Source organism: Vulpes vulpes, chromosome 13 (genome assembly GCF_048418805.1).
Source record: "Vulpes vulpes isolate BD-2025 chromosome 13, VulVul3, whole genome shotgun sequence".
Lineage (NCBI taxonomy): Eukaryota > Metazoa > Chordata > Mammalia > Carnivora > Canidae > Vulpes > Vulpes vulpes.
Window position 1 is genome coordinate 27,902,081 of NC_132792.1, and position 25,066 is coordinate 27,927,146.

At 37.9% G+C, this 25,066-nt stretch overlaps 1 long non-coding RNA gene across 1 annotated transcript in view; it reads right to left on the reverse strand.

Annotated features, from left to right (window-relative positions):
- Positions 1-25,066, reverse strand: part of LOC140595149 (uncharacterized) — a 283,810-nt gene that overhangs the window by 175,105 nt on the left and 83,639 nt on the right. The window contains exon 3 of the long non-coding RNA XR_011996544.1: positions 18,604-18,682. This is a non-coding gene — a long non-coding RNA (uncharacterized lncRNA). The remainder of the gene's footprint in view (positions 1-18,603; positions 18,683-25,066) is intronic.

The window sequence follows — 25,066 nt, forward strand, 5'->3', positions numbered from 1 at the left end:
ATCAGGAATGGATGCTGTTTTTTGTCAAATGCCTTCTCTGCATGTATTGAGAGGATCATGTGGTTCTTATTTTTTTCTCTTGTTGATATGATCTATCACACTGATTGCTTTATGACTGTTGAACCAGCCTTGCATCCATGGTGAATAATCTTCTTAATATACTATTGGATCCTATTTGCTAGTATCTTGTTGAGAATTTTTGCATCTGTTTCATCAGGGATATTGGGCTTTAATTCTTTTTGGTGGGGTCTTCGTCTGGTTTGGGAATGAAGGTGATGCTGGCCTGATAGAATGAGTTTGGAAGTACTCCATCCCTTTCTATCTTTCAGAATAACTTTAGTAGAATAGGTATTGTTTCTTCTTTAAATGTTTAATAGAATTCCCATGGGAAGCCATCTGGCCCTGGACTTTAGTGTCTTGGGAGGTTTTTGATAACTGCTTCAATTTCCTTGCTGGTTATTGGCCTGTTCAGGTTTTCTATTTCTTCCTGTTCCAGTTTTGGTAGTTTGTGGTTTTCCAGAAATGCATTCATTTCTTATAGAGGGCCTTATTGGCATATAGCTGCTCATAATATGTTTTTAAAATCATCTGTATTTCCTTGGTATTGATTGTGATCTCTCCTTTTTCATTCATGATTTTATTAGTCTTTTGTTTTTAATAAGGTTGGCTAATGGTTTATATATCTTATTAATTCTTTCAAAGAACCAACTCCTGCTTTTGTTGATCTGTTCCACAGTTCTTCTGGTCTCTATTTCATTGATTTCTGCTTGAATCTTTATTAACTCTCTTCTTCTGCTGGGTGTAGGTTTTATTTGCTGTTCTTTCTCCAGTTCCTTTAGGTGCAATGTTAGCTTGTGTATTTGAGTTTTTTTCCATTTTTTAAGGGATGCTTGTATTGTGATCTATTTTCCTCTCAGGACTGCTTTTGCTGTATCCCAAAGATTTTGAATGGTTGTATCTTCTCATTAGTTTCCATGAATATTTTTAATTCTTCTCTAATTTCCTGGATGCTCTTTAACCTCCACGTTTTTTAGTTTCTTCCAAATTTCTTCTTGTGACTGAGTTCAAGTTTCAAAACATTATGGTCTGAAAATATGCAAGGGACAATCCCAACCTTTAGGTATTGGTTAAGCCCTGATTTGTGACCAGTATGTGGTCTATTCTGGAGAAAGTTCCACGTGCACTTGAGAAGAATGTGTATTCAGTTGCGTTTGGATGTAAAATTCTGTAAATATCTGTGAAATCCATCTGATCCAGTGTATCACTTAAAGCTCTTGTTTCTTTGGAGATGTTGTGCTTAGAATATCTGTCATTTGCAGAAAGTGCTGTGTTGAAGTCTCCCAGTATTAGAGTATTATTATCTAAGTATGTCTTTACTTTGGTTATTAACTGATTGATATACTTGGCAGCTCCCACATTAGGGGCATAAATATTCATGATTGTTAGGTCCTCTTGTTGTATAGATCTTTTAAGTATGATAATGATATAGTGTCCCTCTTCATCTCCTACTACAGTCTTTGGAATAAACTTTAATTTATCTGATATAAGGATGGCTACCCCTGCTTTCTTTTGAGGACCATTTGAATGGTAAATGGTTCTTCAACCTCTTATTTTCAGGCTGTAGGTGTCCTTAGGTCTACAATGAGTCTCTTGTAGGCAGCAAATAGATGGGTCTTCTTTTTTATCCAGTCAGAAACCCTGCGCCTTTTGATGGGGTCATTAAGTCCATTCACGTTCAGAGTTACTATTAAAAGATGTGAATTTAGTGTCATCATAATACCTATTCGGTCCCTGTTTTTTTGGATTATTTCTTTGGGCATCATCTTTCTTTTAGAGTCCCCCTAAATATTTCTTGCGGAGCTGGTTTGGTGGTCACAGAGTTTTTCAGTTTCTGCCTATCTTGGAAGCTCTTTATCTCTCCTTCTATTCTGAATGAAAGCCTTGCTGGATAAAGTATTCTTGGCTGCATGTTCTTCTCATTTAGGACCCTGAATATATCCTGCCAGCCCTTTCTGGCCTGCCAGGTCTCTGTGGAGAGGTCTGCTGTAAATCTAATAGTTTTCCCCATATAAGTTAGGGATCTCTTGTCTCTTGCTGCTTTAAGGATTTTCTCTTTATCTTTGGATTGCAAGTTTCACTATTAAATGTCGAGGTGTTGAGTGGTTTTTATTTATTTTAGGGAGGGACTTCTCTATCTCCTGAATCTGAATGCCTGTTTCCCTCTCCAAATTAGGGACGTTCTCAGCTATGATTTGTTCAAATATGCTTTCTGGTCCTCTGTCCCTTTTGGCACCTTCTGGAACTCCAATTAAACGTAGATTTTTCCTTCTGAGGCTTTCATTTATTTCCCTTAACCTTTGCTCTTGGTCTTTTAATTGCTTTTCTGTTTTTTCCTCAGCTTCCTTCCTTTCCAACAACTTGTCTTCTATGTCACTCATTCTTTCTCTACCTCATTAACCCTCGTCATTAGGACCTCCTTGGATTGCATCTCATTTAACTGGTTTTTAATTTCAGCCTGATTAGATCTAAATTCTGCCGTCATGAAGTCTCTTGAATCCTTTATGCTTTTTTCCAAAGCCACCAGTAGCTTTATAATTGTGCTTCTGAATTGGCTTTCTGACATTGGATGTAATCCAAATTCTGTAACTCTGTGGGAGAGAGGACTGTTTCTGATTCTTTCTTTTGTGGTGAGTTCTTTCTAGTCATTTTGCTCACTGCAGAGTGGCTAAAAATGAGTTGTACTGAAAAAAGGAAGAAAAAGAAACAAATAAAAATAACAACAACAACAACAACAAACAAGGAGGGGTATCCTCTGGTTCTATATACTACAAATTCCTTGACTTCCCCTGGAGCTTTCCAGCGCTGCCTGGTCAAGAACTTGCTCCTCCCCGTCCTTCCAGCTGGTCTTCTGGGGGAGGGGCCTGCTGTGCTGACTCTCAGGTGTGTGCACCTGGGGAGATGCCCACCCCCCACTCCGGGTAGCTGTGTACCCCCCGTGAGCCCCCTGTTCCCTGGCGGCCCGCCCCTCCCAGGCACAGGGTGACACCAGGAGGGACACCACCACTGGCGGCAGCTGCCCCCCAGCCCTGGAGTCAGCTCCCCAGTAACCACCGCAGCTCCGAGTCCACAGGGGCCTGGATGCTCGGGGAGGGGGGGGCGCTGACCTGCACAGCTCGGGGGCCCCGGGGCAGGACCGTCTGTCCTGGGCCCTCCCCGCCCCCGCCTGTCCCGGGGGAGCAGGGTCCCGGGCTGTGTCCCCCGCGCCCTGGGCTCCGGGGCCTGCGCCGCCGGACTCGCGCTCCCGGGCCGCGGCTCCCGAAGGCAGCAGGTGCAGCCCCCTCCGCCCGGAGCCCCCGCCCCCCTCCCGGCTTCTCCCCAAGGCCCCCGGCGCGTCTCCAGCCCTTCCCCGAGCTCGGCCCGCGGGGTGTGGGGCGCCCTCCTGCTAGTGACCCCGGGAACCTGGGGCTCCGCTGCCCTCCTGCGGTCCTGCCCGAGCTCCCTGCGAGCGCCCTCCCGGCGGGAAGACTCCGGGGATCGTTCAGTTCCCGCTTCTCCGGGCGGGCGCTCCCGGCCGAGGCCCTCCCGGCCTTAGCCCGGCTCCTCGCAGCCCCGCCCCGCTGGATGCTGCTTCGTCTTTCCCACCTTCCTACCGGGTTAGAAGCGAAAACCCTTCTCCGTCGTGCTCCGGCTGTTCTCTCTTCCAATCTCAGGCCGAATTCGGAGGTGTGCAGGGTGGTTTGAAAGTTATCTAGGTAAGTTGGTGGGGCGGGTGACTTGGGGACCCTTCTCCTCCACCATCTTGCCCCGCCCCTTCCTGGGCTATTCCAATGAATATACTATTTTCAGTGTATCAGTCCCTATGGGCTACAGAGTGGTGGAAAAGATTCATTAAAAAGCTTTAAACAAAAACAAAAACAAACAAAAAAAAAAAGCTTTAAACAGCACAGAATCAAACATTTACTGAAGTACTCCAACAAGCACTGATAATCAGTGACAGAACTACCATTACATACAAAGAACCATATGTTCTAGCTGAAATAGAAGAGCTGTCACAATTGTCTATCCTTTGGTTCCTTAGGTCACAGATTATGAAACCGAGACCCAGAGAGGCTGAACTGTAGTGAAATAAATTTCCTATGAACAAAGTTGAATTACAACTTGAAGTTCCAAGCAATGGCTTAGCAGTAAACTTTTGGAACTTAGTATATTTCTAAGTTGGTACATGTTGGTATATTTTCCTAGTTTGGTATGAAAGTCAGTGTACTCTAAAGATCTTATAATGTGAAAAGAAATAAATTTCTTCTCTGAGAGCATAAATTTATCATAATGTCATATCCCAGTATAATAGACCATAACAAAAAAATAAAGAAGTTTTGTCTACTTTCTATACCTGCTTTTTAAGAAATCTCTCCCAAACCTTCCATTAAACACTGATAAGAATTTTGGACAAGAAGAATCTAAGGAAATAAAATGCATTACTATAGGATCACCATTAAATGTCCAACTGGGATTATACAATGGGATTCCACTTACACATAGTAATTTGTCTGATTTGAGTTTATCTTATAAAACAAGTTATTTTTACAGTTCTTATGTTTTGCTTACTTTGACCTCATAAAGAAACCATGATAAATACCTGAGAACTAACTGTGGCATGCAATCATGTGTTGCCCAGATTCCCCTTCAAGAACATGGAATTTATCTATCTACTGGAAGTGCTGCCTAAAGATGGTCCTCTGCTGTCAGAACCTGTTTGGAGGACTGTGTCAGAAGAAAACTGCTTTGCCTAAGGTTACCTCTACTTTGAGGAGAAGCCACTATCCAGTGTCCTCATCCTATCCAAATCATTGCAGGGATATAAAAGTCCAGCCACCTTGCCCCCAACTCTAAAGTGCCATCCCAGCTCCAGAGCTCCCAAAGGACCTGCTGAGGTCTTCAGTAAAACTATACCACAGCTCCACTTCTTTGCCCAGCTCTGCTTCCCTCCCCTGCAACTATCAGTACTCATCTCCAGAGTGCTTCTCAGTATCTTGTAAATTAATGTCCAACTACTAGGGGAGCCCAACCTGCAACAATCTAGAAGTAAAGACCTCAAAAATTACAACTGAATTTGCATCAATATAGAAATGGTTGAAAATGAAGGACCTATTAAAGGAGACCTCATCTGCTGCTTCTTGTCCAGGGCTTTGGTTAGTGTAATCTGTATATATATACTTCCTATCTGGGTGCTAATGAATTCCTAGATGAAAGCTTTGCTGTCATGAGATATTAGGCTTCTGAGTCACATTCATCTTGGTGATTTCTATTAAGGCAGTGACCTTTTCTGAGCCATCATTGGAAACTGGTCTCTTGCCGGCTCTACAGCTTCTGCCCCTAGATGTTGTCCAGCATTTCCTAGGATGGAAAGGATACCTAGCAACAATTTATTGAGCCGGTTCACTTTTCTATTTGTATTTTCCTCTCACAGAGAGTGGAAAAAAGTGACCCATCTGGTTTATTTTTCATTTAGGAAGATCCAAGATATTGACCTCTCTGTATAGTAAGTATGCTTTAGTCTTATACTACTCAATTAAGGAAGTTTTTATTAGAATAGTACAGGTTCAGAACATTCTACTAGTACAGTTCTATACTTGGAATATAAATTTAATTACATTTTGCTTCCCACATCTTTTTGGCTATTGCATTTACTTTGTCCACTAATTCATTCACTTATTCTCATGTTCATTCATATGATATACCTATTCAGGGTCTACCATGAAGCACATATTTTAATATTTGTGTGAAGTAAGTACAGCATTCAATGCTCACCTGCTGGCCCTCATCCAAATGCCCGTTTGAAGTCAATTAAATTTTTGAGCCTTCACTCTGAGTTTCTCACAAAAGCCTCCATCATTACATAACTCATCTATCATTGGAATCTATCTGAATGCTATTAAAACTCTACCGCGGGGATCCCTGGGTGGCGCAGCAGTTTGGCTCCTGCCTTTGGCCCAGGGCGCGATCCTGGAGACCCGGGATCGAATCCCATGTCAGGCTCCCGGTACATGGAGCCTGCTTCTCCCTCTGCCTATGTCTCTGCCTCTCTCTCTCTCTCTGTGTGACTATCATAAAATAAATAAATAAATAAATAAATAAATAAATAAATAAATAAACTCTACCGCTAGTTTATTAGCATGTAAGTATTAAGTTTGATTCCTCCTCCATATAGGAATTTTTTTATAGGAATTGTCATAGTTGGACTTTGTAGCTCATACTTTTCGACATCTCTGGATCTCTTCCTCTTTCCTTCCTCTTGCTTCTTGTCTTTGCAAGTTCCATTCCTATTCCTTTTAATCTCTGACCACAATTAGTGCATTTCTTTGGAAAATATTTTTAAAACCAAACTAAAATGTCAAATGTAATTGATATGCACTCAGAAGTAACCCAAGGGAAATAAAGGGGAAATATTAATTTAGGCATAGTGAAAATGGGAAAAGACTTTTAGTTTGGGCTAAAGCAAAAGAGAAAGAGAAATATTGCAGGGAATATTGCAATATGTTGGACAGAAATTATTGTATAAGTAATATCTATTCAAGATACCTGAAAAGGATTTTAAAAACCAAAAGTCTGTAACCTTGTGTAATAACTTAGTCTTCTTTATTAATAAAGATCATTTCAATTCATTAACATGAATAGGAAATACCCAAATACAAATAAACCTTACCAAAAAGTTCTCCCCAATCTTCTCATAAATTATTGTTTGTCAGGTTCTTAAATGTTCCAAATATAGTATACAAGGAAGGTAGTATTCTTATTACTTCCTCGGAAGATAAAGTACTGGGGTTAAGTAAGATGAAGCAATTTATTTGAAGGTACAGTTGAGGGATTTGAATTCAGGTAGTCTGCCCCACAGTATACACTCTTCATTACGACATCATAGTGTCCCACTGATGTAAGGTCTGGAGCCCTGGAGAATATATCTGGCCAATTGGAGAAGCCAATCAGAGTTTGTGGCTTTGGACTTTCAAAGTGAACTCAGGCCTTTTGGCATTTGCATCTTCCTTGTGGTGGACAAAATGCAAACTTCTATTTGGAAAGGGGAAAGAAAGTGGTCTGAATGGCTTCAAGGTTTTTGAACATCAAATAGTTCTTACTAAAGAACATACAATCACTGAAGTGTATCTGTATCCGAGTCAAAACACACATGGATTTGACAGCAATCTGATTCACAAAATATGCACAGCCATTTCGTGGTTATCATGGTTCCAAGTTAAATACAAGGCTCTGTCTTGCCTTCTCTCCATTAATTAATTCCTGACTGGAATTGCTCTTCCAAGGGCATGCCAGTGGACACGCATTGAGGAGCTTCACTATTCAGGAAATGATGTTGGCAAGATTGATGGGTTTGGCAGGGTAGGTGACTTGGGGGCAGACCTAGTGGGAGCTGCCTCCTCCCACATGGCCCATGTCAGCAGCAGCAATCACTGGAAGGAACTTTCAGTCTGCAAGTTGCACAATGGTTGAGGTTTTTTTTTTTTTTTTTACATGTTCTTCAAAGTCTGTAGATTAAGGGATGGGCAAGTAACTGTGCCTGCAACTTGGTAGTATGGACTGGTAAGATCAAAGCAAGGGAAATTGTACAAGTTGTCCACTTGAATACTAAAGAAACAAAGAAAGCCAAGCAAACTCACCCAAATATTGCTTCTTTTTCTCTGAATTCTTTAATTTTCTGATCCAGAAGTTTATGTTCTAAATGACTGGTTAGCAAAGCAGCAGAAGTGACTCACAGTTGAGATTTTGAGATTGCTACCTGACTTACAATATATAGAAGACCTAGGCTTTTTATTTTGCTGCCAATGAAGATTATAAGTTGGCATAACTCAAATAGCCATGTCAAGCATATCTAAGCTGTAATGATTTACAGAAGAGCAATAAGAAAGTAGTATAAGCTTGAAGAAGAAATGAACTAGAGCCAGGATGCCACTGGAGCATGAAAGTCTCACATAATACATTTCTTATCAAAAAAATTTAAAAAGTTGGACTACCTTCTCCACTGTGCTTTCTCATTTTAACATTGCATGTTCCTATGTTATGTCAAATGTATGCTTAGAGCTATATAGATCAGTTTATCTTGAGTCGAGGGGCTTTCAGTAACGAATCATAGCACCAATTCTTAGATGAGTCTTGTTAAAGCTCTGGTCTTGTGGAACATTCCAGAGCCCAATGCTGAAAGTGAGATAAACTGGACTTGACCTAGCTCAAACATTGGTTAACTATGTGAAATTGGGCAAGCCAACCAGCTCCTTTCCTCATTTGGAAAATGATACTGATCCTTACATTTCTAATATTTGATTCCCAAATATTCATTATTCTTGTGGCCTTTTGTAAAATTGTTAAATATTATTTTAATTATCTTAATATTTCTCGAGCTAGAAAAATATTAAGTGGTTTCCAGTTTCTTTAACCCCAGAAACCTATGAAACAAGGGACAATATCTTTATCCCCACTTTTTTTTTAACACAGAAATATAATGGACTTGAAGAATCCAAGAGTTGGTACCCAGAAAATAAATATCAGTCCTGAACAAATATTTGAAGATATACCTTTCTGGTAATTTATAACAGATCAGTTCACTGATAGAAAAATGTAGTCACAGTGGTTACTTGGCATTCATAATTAGAGTTAGAAGGGAGATGAGATCAAAGATGTTGCTGAGGAAGAATGAAATCAGACAACAGTATACACAAGAACCCTTCCCTAGCCAAACTCTGTCACCAGTTCTTATCTGTATATCAAGTCTCATCCCAATGAGAGCACTATGTATCCATCTGAAGCATCAGCATGTTTCCTTTGAGCCCAGTTGCACATCACCAGACTATAAGACAAACATCCCTTGGCTCTATAATCTGAAATATCAACTACAATCTACTAGCTACTGAACAGCCATTATGTTGAAGGGATCAAGAACATGTTGTTATTCCCAGATATTTTATATGATTTTTTTGCATCTTCGTGGGTTCCCTAGTTTAGCAAATTTAGCGATTTTGATTTTTTGCTCTTAATGTTTTCTCTCAGGCATTAAGGTTATTTAAAACCCTAGAAATAGAAGATTTCACTATCCATTGGTATATATAAACTCTATTTTAATCTACAAATTTTAAATATCTTTCCAATGTGACCAAATTTTCATTTCCTTCATGTTTAATTGAAAAAACTCCATATTTAAAGAATCCTGAAAATTGAGGCAAATATTGACTAGAGTGGACAATAAGTCTTCAACGAGTAAATGATATATATAATTCCCATCTATATTATATTTTGAGGACAAGATCAGGTTTTATACATTTTATCCAGTCTTTTGCATGCTGTGACCACCATCTATCCAAACATCCCACAACACAGATACTGCACACTGCTAGCCCTGTAAAGACCTTATTTTTAATAACCTTTTCAGGTGATACCTATGGACACTTAAATTTCGGAGCCACTGAAAGTATTTTGTGGCCTATTTATTTCCTAATGTCTTTCTTCTGTTGTACTAGGGTATACATACTCATGTATCTGTCTAATTGCTAGGGACCATCTCAACGTGATTCTCCTTAAATTATGCTGGGTACGGAGACACAGATGGTTAAGCAATTATTTGATGATTTTTGATGGAGAAGACAAGAAGAATGATAACAACCATTACAATGAAATTTATTTATTATTTTTTTAATATTTTATTTATTTATTCATGAGAGACACAGAGAGAGAGAGAGAAAGAGAGAGAGAGAGAGAAAGAAAGAGAGAGGTGGAGACACAGGCAGAGGGAGAAGCAGGCTCCATGCAGGGAGCCTGAGGTGGGACTCGATCCCGGGTCTCCAGGATCAGGCCCTGGGCCAAAGGCAGGTGCTAAACCGCTGAGCCACCCAGGCTGCCCTACAGTGAAATTTAACCTTAGAATGCTTTCTTTCATTAAGTTGGATTTGGGGATTAAATTAATTTCAGGTTTATTGTTTGCATGCTAAAGGCATGCATGTGTATATATATATATACACACACACACACACACACATATATGTATGTATACACACACACATACACATCTCAAAGCTCTTGAGTATTTTAGGAATAGTTTAAGTTGAAAAAGTCAACTGCTTCTCTTATGGAAAAAAAACTCTTTTAGATAAAATCTTCAATTAACATTCAGAAACCATCTGAATGTTACATATCACAAATACATCTTATATCACTCAATCCATTGCAGTCTATTGAGAAAATCAGCATAGCTTACTTGTTTCTCAGGAGCATTTACCTATATAGTTATTTCCCTCCCATGATCAAGTAAAGAAGGAAACTATAGACTTATCAAAATCTTTATATGTGTAGGCTAATTGAATTTAAATTAAAAAAACTTTATAAAACCTGACTGTAAGCTGACCTGAGATTTTTTTTTTATGTGAGTGTGAGGTTTTACAAGGCAAGAGGGAAATAAAACTTGTTTGTTTGTTTATCTAACCAGCACACACATTTTTCAAACAATTTAGGTTTGGCATCACCCACAATGCATCTGGCCAAACACTTTTTCTCCTTAATTTTTATAACCAAAGAAATTTTCAAGGAAATTTAATCCACATGTTTTTGATTCATTCCATATCCAGTAATGTTTCAGTGAGAGGTATTTGATTTTAAGCACCTTGGAAAAGATTCTATCATCAACAGTTCCTAAGAGTACAGGTAAATTGGTGTAAATAATAGAGAAACTGAAGGGGAGAGACTTAGGCATAGAAAGATTCACCCAAAATGTAATCCTGGGATCCCTGGGTGGCGCAGCAGTTTGGCGCCTGCCTTTGGCCCAGGGCGCGATCCTGGAGACCCATGATCGAATCCCATGTCGGGCTCCCAGTGCATGGAGCCTGCTTCTCCTTCTGCCTATGTCTCTGCCTCTCTCTCTCTCTCTCTGTGACTATCATAAATAAATAAAAAATTAAAAAAAAACAAAAAACAAAAAACAAAAAAAAAAAACAAATTGTAATCCTAAGCAGCCTTTCCTAAAGGTTCCAGTAAGTTAGAGTGGCCTGTTTTAGGACTTCGAATTCCCAGGGTGGCCAAATCAGAATTAGTTTACCAGTAGCAGTTCCATTTGCATAGAAACTCCAGAGTTGAGTATTCAATAAAAAGATGCATAACACAGTGTTCACCTTAAAGAACTTCCAATTTAGCAAGTGAAGATAAGACTCCATATGATAATAGTAATATTCTACCTTAAAAATTCAAGATAGGGCAGCCTGGGTGGCTCAGTGGTTTAGCGCCACCTTCAGCCCAGGGCATGATCCTGGAGACCCAGGATCGAGTCCCACATCAGGCTCCCTGCGTGGAGCTTGCTTCTCCCTCTGCCTGTGTTTCTGCCTCTCTCTCTCTCTCTCTCTCTCTCATTCTCTCTCTCTCTATGAATAAATAAATAAAACCTATTTTTAAAAAGGAAAAAAACCCTTCAAGATAGACTGTCTAGTTCTCTATGTAGCTTATACCAGCAAATTCACTCAAATCCAAATAACACATGCATATATACAGACACATACACACAAAGGACTAAAGTCTCAGATGTCAGGAACTAAGATCTTATTCCATTCAATTTAACTACAATGTATTTTTTTTATCTTGCATGACATACAAAGCATTTTAAAAAATAGTTTACGTTTAAATATATTTTAATAATAATAATAAAGTAAATAAATAAAATCAAATTTGTTTTCTTGCCTGGTTTATAGATTAGTCTGCAGAACTGAAAAGAATATTAAAATTGGAATTGATGACCCTTGAGATTGGAGAGCTAAGCTAGAAAGCCATGAATATCTTTTTAGTAAAAAGTTGGAGTTCAAATTAAATTCCAGTCCATTTACACAGAGAATATCATGGCCATGCCATTACTACATTTGACACAGCAAAAGCTGTCACAAAAGAATTAGTTATTGCTACATTTGATCTAATCAAATAGCAGAGTCCGCTGCCATTGTACCAGGAGCCTATCGTATCACAGCCTCAGGTAGACCACAGCACCTTAGTCAGACAAAAACCTAAATGTGCAGATCCTCTTAATAAAATGCTGGTCTGTACATTTGTTTTTTAATTGATTAGTTATTCTAAAATAGCATTCATTTTATACATTTCTAACTCTTGACTCCTCAGTTTACATCTTGTACATTTTACTCAAATGCACATACATCCAAAATAAAACCACTGAATATACCCACAGATTGAATCAGATTATATTTTTCAAAAATGGCCTCAACAATAATTTCCATCCTGCATGATCTCCTGCAGTGTGACTTTATTGCATTCCCCATTGAGAACTGGAGTCTGTTTCTCCATCCCCTTGAATCCAAGAGGCTCTGTGACTGCTTTAGCCAATAGAGGAATAGGACTAATGTGTCACTGTGCCAGGTCCAGGCATATCTCTTACCTAGCCTAGCAGCTTCTGACTTCCTAGAAGCAGCCACCATGCAAGAAGTATGATTCCTCAAGACAACAGTCTAAGACACATGAAAGGGCCTTGAAGGATGAGACACCATGAAGGAAGAGACCAGCCACAGAATACCAAGGAACCTAACATGTAGGTGAAGAAGTCAAATTGGAATCCTCCAGCCTCAGCTGGCCCAGCTCCTATCAAAGGGATGAGAGACAAACCACCAGCCAAGACATTTGCTCAACTTTCTCACACCTAAAATCATGAGTAAAATAAAATGGCTGTTTTAAGCACTGAGTTTTGGGGCTGTTTGCTATAAAGTAATAGACAACTGAAACACAGGCTACAGGGAGCTTCCTTTTCTATACCCAAACCTGTACTAATCTGTGAAAAGAGAGTTTAAGGGACCTAGAAAGCAAGTTGCTGCACTCAAGAAGTCTGCAATCCAGTGAATGCCAAAAAATATAATACTACAGGAGAAGGACCAACAAAGAAACTATCAAGAAGTTCAAATAATAAATTATTAATGGTACTATGCAGAATCACAGCTTCTGGAATCAAAGAGAAAATTAGTCCTCTGACTCAAGTATAGCAGCCAGAGAAAGCTTCTCATAAACAAATTGCATCTTTAAATGATGGCAAGTTAGGACTATTAGAAAGAGGGAAGAAGGCCTTTATAAGGACAAATAGTTTGAGCAAAAGTAGTTAGGAGAAAAATGGAAAGAAAGGAAGGAAGGAGAAAAGAAAGAGAAGGGATGAGGGAGGGGAGAGAGGAAAGAAGAAAGAAAGAAAGAAAGAAAGAAAGAAAGAAAGAAAGAAAGAAAGAAAGGAGGGAGGAAGGAAGAAGAAGGAAGGAGAGAGGAAGGAAGGAAGGAAGGAAGGAAGGAAGGAAGGAAGGAAGGAGGGAAGGAAGGAAGGAATGAAAAAGGATCAAGAAAAGAAAAAAGGAGGAGTATGAGGAACAATAGGAAAACTAGGTTGGCTGGAATAAACAGTTGTTTGGAGTCGAGAAAGTATATTTTGAGACAAAAACTTGTACTTGAGTAGAGGAATAAGCACAAATATTTGTACAAACACACACATATTTATAGTGAGATCTAATATATATTATATATATCAAATATCTACATATCATATCAAATATATACATATCAAATATACATATCATATCAAATATATATGTATATTATGTATATAAAATATATCTCTGTATCTCTGGCCATATGCAGCCTCCTCTTTTGTCCTTGTCATGCCATATAAATATAAACATTTGTTTTCTGTGTATGACCTGATAATAGTTTAGAAAGATAGTACATTAAAAGTTGTTAGAAACAAGATTCCTAGTTGCCCCCAGAAAACCTTTTAAAAAAGATTTGTAATAATGGAAGAATCATAATTTTCTCTGAAAACCCAAGATTAATTGTCCAGTGCTTTCCTTTATGTAGCGGATAAAGTCTTCAACAATGCACCAACAGTGATGAACATGGTGAAACATGATTTAATAAAATTAGTTTTATAATGACTCCAAACAATATAGTGTTAATGTCCTACTCTTCACGTTATTGCTTAATGTAAGAGGAAGATGTAGAATATCTTGAAGCTTTCATATCTTTTAAGTAATTTTCCATAAATATTATCACAAATGAATTTTCTTTTTTCTATAACAGTCAGTCATCCAAAAGTTCAAGAACATTCCCTAGAGGAAGCATTCATTGCAAATACTCTACTACATATCTAACAACCAACTATGCAGAAAGTAAGGTTAACAGTTAATCAAGACTCATATCTGAATGAAGGGCCACCTCACTTGGATGGCCAAGAGATTATTTGCATGCAGCGTCAACATTTTCTCTGATAACAGACCTGGTGTCAAGCCACAGATGAATAAATGGCCAGTCAAAGCCTTGAACCTCTAGATCAATACAACATACCATAAGAATTTTAGTTTGAAAATTTTTAGGTAGGAATTTCCAGTCATCTCTCAGAACAACAGAAAGTCAATTGTAATGATTCATTACAAAGATGATATATAATTTTGGGAAATATACTATACATACCTACTTTTTGAGATAAGTTTTCTGTACCCCTGGGGTAAATAAATGACTTGTCTTGCAATATGGAACTATTGAGTATAAATCAATTAAATATCACTTGACATCTCTCAGGGTGGATGATTTAGATATCAGAGTGCTGATCTTAAACTATCCTTTCTGGCAATAATATACAGCAACACTAACTGGATATGGGGGTTATTTCTAGGACATGATAACAAAAGCCAATTACTCAAAATAATTATTCAACAAAGCTAGCATTGTTAAGTGCTTACAATGTGCAAGTTCTATTCTAGTTGCTTTACATTCAGTATTAACTCATTCAATCTTCAAAACTCTTTGAGGTAAATTACTATTCCCATGCTACACATAAGGAAACTTAAGTGTTGTGATTATTTTACTTGCTTAAGGTCACATAATTAGAAAGCAGAGAAACCAGGATTCCACTCATGGCAATCTGACCCTAGAACTTACATTTTCATTATAGTATTATACTTCCTTTCAGTATAGGGAATTATCTTTTTATTCTCATCATCAGAAATACCTGTTGATCTCATCTAAGTAGTATCATATCATTAACCTACAATTTCAAAGGCAGGATAAAAACAAATCACTAAAAATTGCCAACATTTCCACAATCTCGTAGTCTATTATCATGTTTACTGCAAACTATGTTTTGGGTTTTGTTTTGTTTTGTTCGATAAAGAAGTGCACCTTCCCAATTGAAAGTCCACCTAGATAGTCTTCTTCCTATAAGCGCAAAACCTGAGTATGAAGTGACTCCTGTACAGCTCTATTATATTTTCTCTAAATGAGAAAATCCCAGGTATTTGATGTTTCATCAAATTTCATGCTCAAAATTATGCAAGCTATACTTTAAAAAATAAATTCTGAAGAAAGCTTCTAGTTAATCTGTGCAATACTTTGGAAACATTCTTTGATGACTTAGGTTTTTGAAGGTCCTTCTCACATACGGTTAAAAGCAAAAGGGTGTCCTTGAATTAACCATTCTAGCTGTCAATGAAGTCTTGATGTTTTCTTAAAATTACACTTAGAATTAAAATACTTTAGGGGTGGGTGCCTGAATGGCTCAGTGGTTGACCATCTGCCTTTGGCTCGGGTTGTGATCCCGAGATCCTGGGATTGAGTCCTGCATCGGAGGGACTCCACCGCAGGGAGTCTGCTTCTTCCTGTCTCTATGCCTCTGCCTCTCTCTGTATGTCTCTCATGAATAAATAAAATCTTTAAAAAAATACTTTAGGAGCTAAATAAATAAATAAATAACTTTAGGGGCACGTGTGTGGCTCAATCAGTTAAGCATCTGACTCTTGGTTTCAACTCAAGTGACCACAGAGTTCTAGTATTGAGCCCCACTTTGGGCACCATGCTCAGAGGGGAGTCTGCTTGAGGATTCTCTCCCTCTCCCTCTCCCCTTGCCCCTCCCCTCCACTGCTCAGGTCCATTTTCTCTTTCTCTCAAATAAATAAATACTACTTAAAAAAAAAAACTTTAAGAAATTACTTACTTAACAAGGTATCTTATCAAAGGTTCATGTGGAATTGCCCTCCACTCAGTTGTTTCTATTCCTTGTATCGGAAAAGAGACAATAGCTGAAGTGAAAGAGACATCACTAATAAATGGCAGTGAAAAGTGGTTTTCCAACATAGCAGAAAAGTTTTGTTAACTGTTCAGAGATATCTAGGAGGGGTCCATATGAGAAAACCTTTTCCTTTCCTAATAGAGGAATCATGTTATGGTACAAACGGGTTTTTAAGAGAGTCTTCGAGAGTCTTCCCAACAATGAATTACTGGACTTTCCCTATGTCAGAATCCTTTCTCTAATGTATGTTTTTTCTCTTTTAACTTTTTTCCAGTTTTGCATGTTTCTGGTAACTTATAAGAAGAAAGAGGGATGAGCCGTAGGAGTGACCCGTATCTGCAAACAATAGATTGGCAAAGATACAGGAGGAGAAAAAAAAAGTATCAGAGAAATCACAGAAGTTCACCTGCTATTATGACAAGTGAGCTAGACCCAAGTTTCAGAGGTAAAGGAACTAGAGAGTTGAAAATTTCATTAAGTGGTGGCAATTTCATTTACTAGGGCAGGTGTCAACTAATCAATTCACAAATTAAGAGTTTTGTTTCTACCATAATAATTTAATAAAAATACCTGCTACCTCAATTTTTACCTTTTTTTCAGGCATTTTATCGGGTCTTAAAGATAAAATGGATCCATTAAAACTGGGCTTTGGGCACTCAGGTGGCTTGGTCAGTTAAATGTCCAACTCCTAATTTTGGCTCAGGTCATGATCTCAGAGTTGTAAGATTGAGCCGGCAATAGGCTCTGTGCTGGGCATGGAGCCTGCTTAAGATTCTCTTTCACCATCTGCCCCTCCCCTGCCATTTGTGCACTTGCACACACTCTCTCTTAAAAAAAATAACAAAAAAACAAAAAACAAAAAAAACATGCTCTGCTCTCATTTTTTCAAAATTTAGTGAGCAAGTATGTATGTATATAATGAATTTTAATTTCACAGTCATAGACTCAGTTGTGCAAAACTGGATCCAGTTCAGTAGTGGAAAGCCTAATCTTGCCAATTTGAGATATCTCTGGCTTAAAACTTAATATTTTTATTGTTAATAAATCAGTTAATTCAGGAGTCTCATTCTCTGCTTGTCCTTCCCTTCTTCTTGGGTGGTGTCTTGGAGAAGGCTCAGAACACCGTGGTATTCTGGAAGTTGCAGGGTAGAGGGAGTGGGCCCAAGTCCAGTCCATAATCATTGACCTCCCTGTTGAGGTTTAATATGCCCTGCCTCATCTTGGCCACTGAGTCCTGAATCCAGTTTCTGGAAGCTGCTGATACTCATGGCCCTGCATGGTAGCCAATATTCAGAGCCAGACAGTCTGCATTCTACAAGGCTTCTTCTGGGCCATCTGCTACTCTGTCCTATCATGATCATTGGAAAATGTTGAAGGTTCTCTCAGACCATTAGAGTTAAGAGGCTTGTCTCAGGTCTTCTCTATGTCATTCCCTGCCTTTTTGCTTTGCTACTCCAATCTCTGCTGTATCCTAGATGTGGGATCTCTAAAAAATGGAGAGCATTTCCTAGAGTCATTCTATAGAGTAAAACACAAATCTCTCGTCTTGGGTCCCCCAAACCTATCCACTATTCCTCTTTTGACCTACATTTTGATCAAGGGAGACATATGAGGATCCCTTTACCTTCTTCCAAACCTTCTTTTTATGTCTCCTTTTTTATGAAGCTTTTCTCCCCCTGCCTCTCTGTATGGTGGAAAAATCATTTTACATTAACAGGCATTCACCCACACTACCCACACTTTGATAAATAATATAAAAGGCTGAAACCTACAGGTTTCTGAAATCCAAAGTAGAGCAATGATTCCCTTCTTTCTCTCTTCTTTTCTGCAGTAACATCCAATCCTGAAGACAATGCTTATAGAAAGTCTTCACTGATAGGACCATTAAAATAAAAAGTACATGTTAAAGAATCTAACTGGTACTTTTATAAGCATACAACCAGACTGCTTATCTTCTAAGTCACCAGCTACATTTGATACATGTTTTATATTCTTCCAGTTAGCACATAAGATATCAGTCATATAAAGACCAAAGGGATTACTTATATAGGCAATAGGAGATTAAAAAGGGACTTTTCCTCTCAGTATTGGTTAGGCCATACAAGTCAGACTTGTAAAGATTGTGGTAGAGAACCACTTTGTGACCTTCCCATTAACCTCCATCCTATAAAATAGGCTGAGGAGTCTGAGACAAGTGAGTAGAAAAGTACAGTCTTTCTTTCAAGAGAATTGCTGACGTGCTATGAGACCTACCAGGTATGGAGCAAATCCAGAGACTCAAGAATATTTGAATAGCTTAGTGGATAAAGTTGACTGTGGTCTGACTCATACCCAAGGGAGTTTAAGGGCAAGAAACAGAGGTACAGGGGTATGCTCTGGGAAAATAAGTGATTTTCCTGTGGACTACGTATATGTGAAGAGAGAGGGAGAGAGAGAGAGACAGAGAGAGAGAGAGAAACACCCTGATCTTAAATGAATTTTGTTCAAAAGAGCCACTGAATGAGTGTTTTAAGCCCAACACTTACAGTTTATATGGAGATGGTGCATCACCTGTGTCATGGAACTGTAGGTGACCAGCTGCATAGGGAGGAGTGTCTAGAAACCCTGCAAATGAGAAACAGTCTGGCTTTAAATACTTTCCAAGTCTGGGGCCAATGTCAACTCCTTATAGTGCCAGCCAAGTAATACTTTCCCTGACCCTTAGCTCTTCTCTACATTTCCTACTCTGTTCTTCAGTCCTGGGGGAGCCAATTGTGTCTAATGAATGGCAAAGAAAGAAAAAAAGTGTTTGTAGGCAAAACAGGGAAAATGACAAACCCACCTCCTTGCTCCTATAAGACCCTGGTTTTGAGCAGTCTCAGAGGAAAAGCTTCAACTTTAAAATAAAGTTGGAGTTTTAGTTATTATATAGGGATGTACATAATGTTCCTGAACTGAATTGGTTTGACATAATAAAATGACTGGACACCTGTTTTGTTTTGTTTTTACACCTGAGAGTAAGCAGTGGATTAATGAGGGCCACTCAAAATTTGATTGAAAGACAACAAAATAATTAGTCCCTTTGAGTGTGTCTGGCATTAAGTACTAGGAAAAGGAGGCCATTTTATTTTCTACCTGCACCTTATAATCTCTCTTGCCTTAAATATTGTGAAATATAACACATAAACTCCCATCCTTCAATAAATAGACATTAAAAAATGTAAAGGGAAGAAAAACTTTTCCAAAGTACTTTTTCCATTTTCCAGGATTAAAATATTTTCCCCTTAAAATTCCCCTAAAAATTACTCCTAAAAATTTGATGGAAAAAAAGCATGTGCAAAATCAAACAAACAAATCTCTTATTTTGAAAAACATAAAAAGGTTCTGGTTCCAGATAAAATGGAGGAGGTACGCTCTATCCTGTCTCTTCCACTGAATGAAGCTAAAAAACCTGGACAGCATAGTTAGAACAGCTATCTGAGAACTCAGAAAAGAGTATCAGGTAGTTTGGGGAAAATACGAGAGTTTAAAATATTACCAAATTAGTGGTGAGTTCATAATTTCTTTTTCTTCTGCTACCACCAGGCCTGAACTTTAGGCAATCTGAGACCTGGAAGTAGCATAAGTATAGAAAGGGAGAGCAGGAGAAGCCCTCTAGTTCTGTCTCAAGGAGAAGGGAAGGGGTTTCCAAACACTCAGAGACAAAAGGGAAAATTACCCCGTAAGACTGAAAACAAGTCAAGGATGTCTACTCTTACCATTTCTATTCAGTATCACACTGGAAGTCCTAGCTAGTGCAGTGAGGTAAGACTAAGTAAAAGGCATACTGAAGGAAAAGTAAATGAAACCATCCCTACTTATTGATAATCTATTTCTCTATCTAGAAAACCTCAAGAAATCTAAAAATTAATAACTCCTTGAACTTTTGAGTTTAGCAGATTACAACATAAAAAGTCAACACTCAGAAATCAGTAGTATTCCCATACACAAGCAATAAACAACTGGAAACAAAATTAAAACATATGATTGGGGATCCCTGGGTGGCTCAGCCGCTTAGCGGCTGCCTCTGTCCAGGGCGTGATACTGGAGTCCTGAGATTGAGTCCCGCATCGGGCTCCCTGCATGGAGCCTGCTTCTCCCTCTGCTTCACTCTCTGTCTCTGTCTGTCTCTCATAAATAAATAAATAAAATCTTTTAAAAAAACAACATAAGACCACTTATAATAGCTCCAAAAAATGAATTACTTAGGTATAAATCTACAAAATATATAAGATCTATTTTCCAAAAACTACAAGCACTGATGAAAGAAATAAAAAATAAAAGACCTAAAAAGCATAGGAACATTTCATGGTCACAGATTAGAGGACTCAGTCATAATAAAGATGTAAATTCTTCCCAAATTGATCTACAGATTTAATGCAATTCTATTCAAATAACAAAGTTTTTTTTTGTTTGTTTATTTTTGCTTGTTTTTGTTACAATTTTCCAAAGACTTTATTTATTTATTTGTTTGTTTGTTTGTTTATTTATGAGAGAGAATGTGAGAGAAAAAGAGAGAGCATGCATGCATGAACAATGGGGATGGGTAGAGGGAGCAGCAGACTCCCTGCTGAGCAGGGAGTCCAATGTGGGATTCAATTGCAGGACCCCAGGATCATGACCTGAGCTGAAGGCAGATGATAAACCAACTGAGCCACCCAGGTGCTCATACTTGTTTGTTTTGTAGATACAGACAAATTTATTTTTAAATACATACTGAAAACAAAAGAACTGAAGTAGCTAAAACAATTTTGAGAAATAGGAATAAAATTAAAGTTATCTCAACACCTATTCTTAAGATCTATAAAGCTACAATAATCAAGAGAGTGCAGTGCTGGTAAAGGGATAGACACATAGATCAAAGTACAGCGTGGAGTCCAGAAATAGACATTCACAAATATAACCAACTGAGTTTTGCAAAGATAAAAGGATAGTCATTTCAATGAATGGTATTAGAAAATCTGGACATCCATATCAAAAAATAAAAATGAACTTTGCCCTAAACTTCACTCATTATACAAAAATTAATGTCTAAATGAATCACACATTTAAATGTAAAACACAGGGACACCTGGGTGGCTTAGCAGTGGAGCATCTGCTTTTGACTCAGGGCGTGATCCCAGGATCCAGATCAAGTCCCACATCAGGCTCCCTACATGGAGTTTGCTTCTCCCTCTGCCTATATCTCTGCTTCTCTCTTTCTGTGTATCTCATGAATAAATAAATAAAATCATTTTAAAAATGTAAAACATAAAACATAACGCCAAAGGCATAATCCATAAAACAAAAATTAATAAATTGGACTTTATCAATATTAAAAAATTTTGTTCTGCAAAAGTTACTTTTAAGAAAGTGAAAAAAGAAGCTACAGACTAAAAATATTTTAAATACTTATAAATCACATATTCAAAAAATTATTCATATCCAGAGTATATAAAGAACTCTCAATTACTGGAAAAAACAAATAGCTCAATTTAAAAAGTGAACAAAAGATTCAAACAAAAACTTCATCAGAGATAAGGAAGGCAAATAAGCATATAAAAAGATGCTCAACACCATTAGTCATTAAGGAAATGCAAATTAAAACTAAAATGAGATGCCCCTACATACGCATTAAAATGACTAGAAATATGAATAATACAAAGTGCTGATGAGGATACAGAATAAATGGAATTCTCACACATTGCTGATAGCAAGGTATAGTCACTCTGAAAAATAGTTTGCCAATCTCTCATAAAGTTAAACACACACTTACTACATGACACAGCAATCTCACTCCTCACTATTTATCCTAGAGAAATAAAATTCATATCTACACAAAGCCTATATATTGTTTACAGCAGCTCTATAATAATAATAATAATAATAATAATAATAATAATAATAATAAGCTAGAAGGAAGTAAAATTGTCCTTCAATGGATAAAGACCCTGCGCCACATCCATGCAACTGAATACTACTTAGCAATGAAAAGAAAGGAACTATTGATATATACAAACTGGATAATTCTTTTTTTTTTTTAACCTGGATGATTCTTAAAGGCATTATAATAAATGATAGGCGACAGTCTGAAAAGGTTGCATAATATATGATTCCATTTATAGGACATTCTTGAAAAGATAAAACTATAATAATGGAGAACAGATTAGTAGCTGCAAGGAGTTACAGATGGGGTCAAAGTGCCAGTGGAGGGATATAATACAAGAGTCTGGGGGCAACAGAACTGTTCTATATCCTGATGGTAGTGGTGGTTATACAAACCTATGCATATATTAAAATTCACAGAATTGCACACCAAAAAGCTCGATTTTACTCTGTTAATTCCAATTAAAATAAAAGGAAAAGATGAGGGAAGAAGTTAGGAAATTTCTTATTCACTCCCTTTACTTTCTGGTAATAGACAACAGTTTGCCAACTACTTCTAGCCAGACTAGATTGCCCTACCAGACATGCATTAAATTGTCGAGCCGAGATGTGCTTCTTAATCATACAGGCACATTACTAAAGGTGTTCTCCAAGAATTACAAAAGAACTTCCAAAAAATTTGCTAGAATAAGAACTGCCAAAAAAAAAAAAAAAAAAAGACTCAGGGAAGCCAGGTTCTGTTATTCCTGGCAGGTTTAATTGCCAAACCAAATCCCACCAATTACAAGATAACATTTACACGGGGTTAGGATGATTTCCCTTCCTAGCAAAGGAATGGGGTACTTACTACTGCTTATTTAAATTCGTCAAACTGAACGTTATTTCTGTTGGGAAATAAACACCTCAATTTCACTTGCTTAATTCTGATTTCAGAGTTAACATTACCATTATAAAGACTGCAAAACTGGGCCTCATTTTAGATAGATACAAGAAGATCACAGAAAGGACAAATAAGGGGGGGGGGAATGCACAAGAAGCCTATTTTTTGGTCATTCGTCTGGTTTTAAAAATATATAATTTCTTTGCTAGAATAATAAAGTCTCAGTGAAGATATAAATATATGTGTTAATTTGTTCTTAATATTAAAAACACTCAAAAATATTAAAAACACTCAAAAGCCCCCCAAAAAGTATAGTTTATTAAAATAATGAAATGAAATAAAGAGCAAGACTATTTCTTAAAAGGCATGTAGAAAATACCCACCCTGACGAAATCAGGATCTTTAGAAGTGGTTTGACTTTAAGGAAAAATGTCAGTAAGTACGTCAAAGTGTGGAGAACCTCATCCAGCCTATGTGGTTCTTTCTCTTTACAGATGTATTGAAATGTCATTTCAGTAACTATTCATTGTATAATTTGTGTCCACTAAAGCAATTACAATATTCCAGCTTTGAGCCTCCTCTTCTGCTTTGCTGATACAAATACAAAAAATGTGAACACAAATTCTGTTAACTGAACAATCATGCCTGAGAAGATATTCAGAAGCCCTCTGTTATTTCATAATTAATGTGTTCGGGATGACGTCTGAGGAGATGACACTTATTCTGAGAAGGCAGTTGGATAATTATCCAAGGATCAGCAGTCTCAACAAATGCTGATATGTTTTTTAAAGTGCTGCCTGGGTGGTTTCAAATAATGAATCAAAGTAAATATGTCTGATATGTGTTCTTATTTACATACAGACGGAAAGTTTTCTTCCTAATGAATGGTAAGAGAGCCATGCAAACCAGGGGATTGCTGCCCTCTTCCCTGGCAGGTTCAAGAACCTACAAGGCCATTTATGTTATTCCGTTTAGGGAAGGGGAAGCAATTAATTGCAACCCTCTGCAGCTGAGTTCTCTTAACCTGTGCAAATTCACTGCCAGCACCCACAACTTGTTTATAGGCAATAGTTCTTTCCCCAAACACATCTCCTCTCTCTTGATCTCTGATCTTCTATACTCACATATTATTAATTAAAAATATAATAATATATCTGGCAAAAATACTTAATAAAGTTGGTTAATGAAGTCCAAAATTAACAGCAAGTAGTATAAGATGGCAGTAAATTTCCTTTTACTCCCCCATTGCTCCATGTTCCAAATTTTGTAATGCTGAAGTCAGAGATAAGGGAGATTTTCTCCCTTTGGGAGATTTACTTTTATTCTCAGATCCATTCCATGCAGGCTTTCTGCATGCATTATACATAAAAAAACAATCTCTATATACTGCACACCAAGTACTTTAGATGCATTTCTCTGATCCTTAGTACAGCCTGAGGCACAGCTCTCATTAACTCTCTTCCATAAATAAATATGTTGAGGTTCAGGGAGGTTGCATAACTGATCACACCATGTGCCTAACCATTGGGAACCCAGTTGGAATTCTGGCCATGGTCTGTGTGACACCATGCTGCCTGAGGCCCCCAGGACTCCTATGGACAAGGTAATCATATGTTCTGATTTGCTCTGGAAAGTCCAGATGTATGACTGTTCTCTCAGCATCCTGTCTTATTGGCACTTTTCCCTATCCTTTTTCACTTTCAAAAGCATCCCAGTTTTGACAGTAAAAGATGGGATGGCCCTGAGCTTGGAATGCTGACTGATACCACAAAGGGGAAAGATGTGTGTCTCAGTTTCTTCCTCTTTCACCACAGCTTTGCCCTTGATTGATTTTCCTTTTCTTCTCAGATGAGATGTACAGTATCTCTTGGGGCCTCCCTTCCAAGCTGTCTTTATGTTTGAATTTTATAATAAAGTTGAGTTATGCCCACCAGGAGACCCAACTAACTGTAAGAGTGCTATTAGATACACAAAAAAAAGGATAGTTAATGAGAACTTCAAAAATCATGTGCTCACTGGTTTATTTTCATAGGAATTAAGAAGGAAAATTGGGCTAACAGTTATGGAATGCCTATAATGCAACAAGTACTATGCCAAGACTTTTACATGGAGAAACTACTCCTTTTGCCAATGAGAAAAGTCAGGTTCAAAACAATGAAGTAAACTTCTCAGGTCCTGGGTAAGGATCTTAAACTTCATGGGTCCAACTCACATGCCTTTTTCTT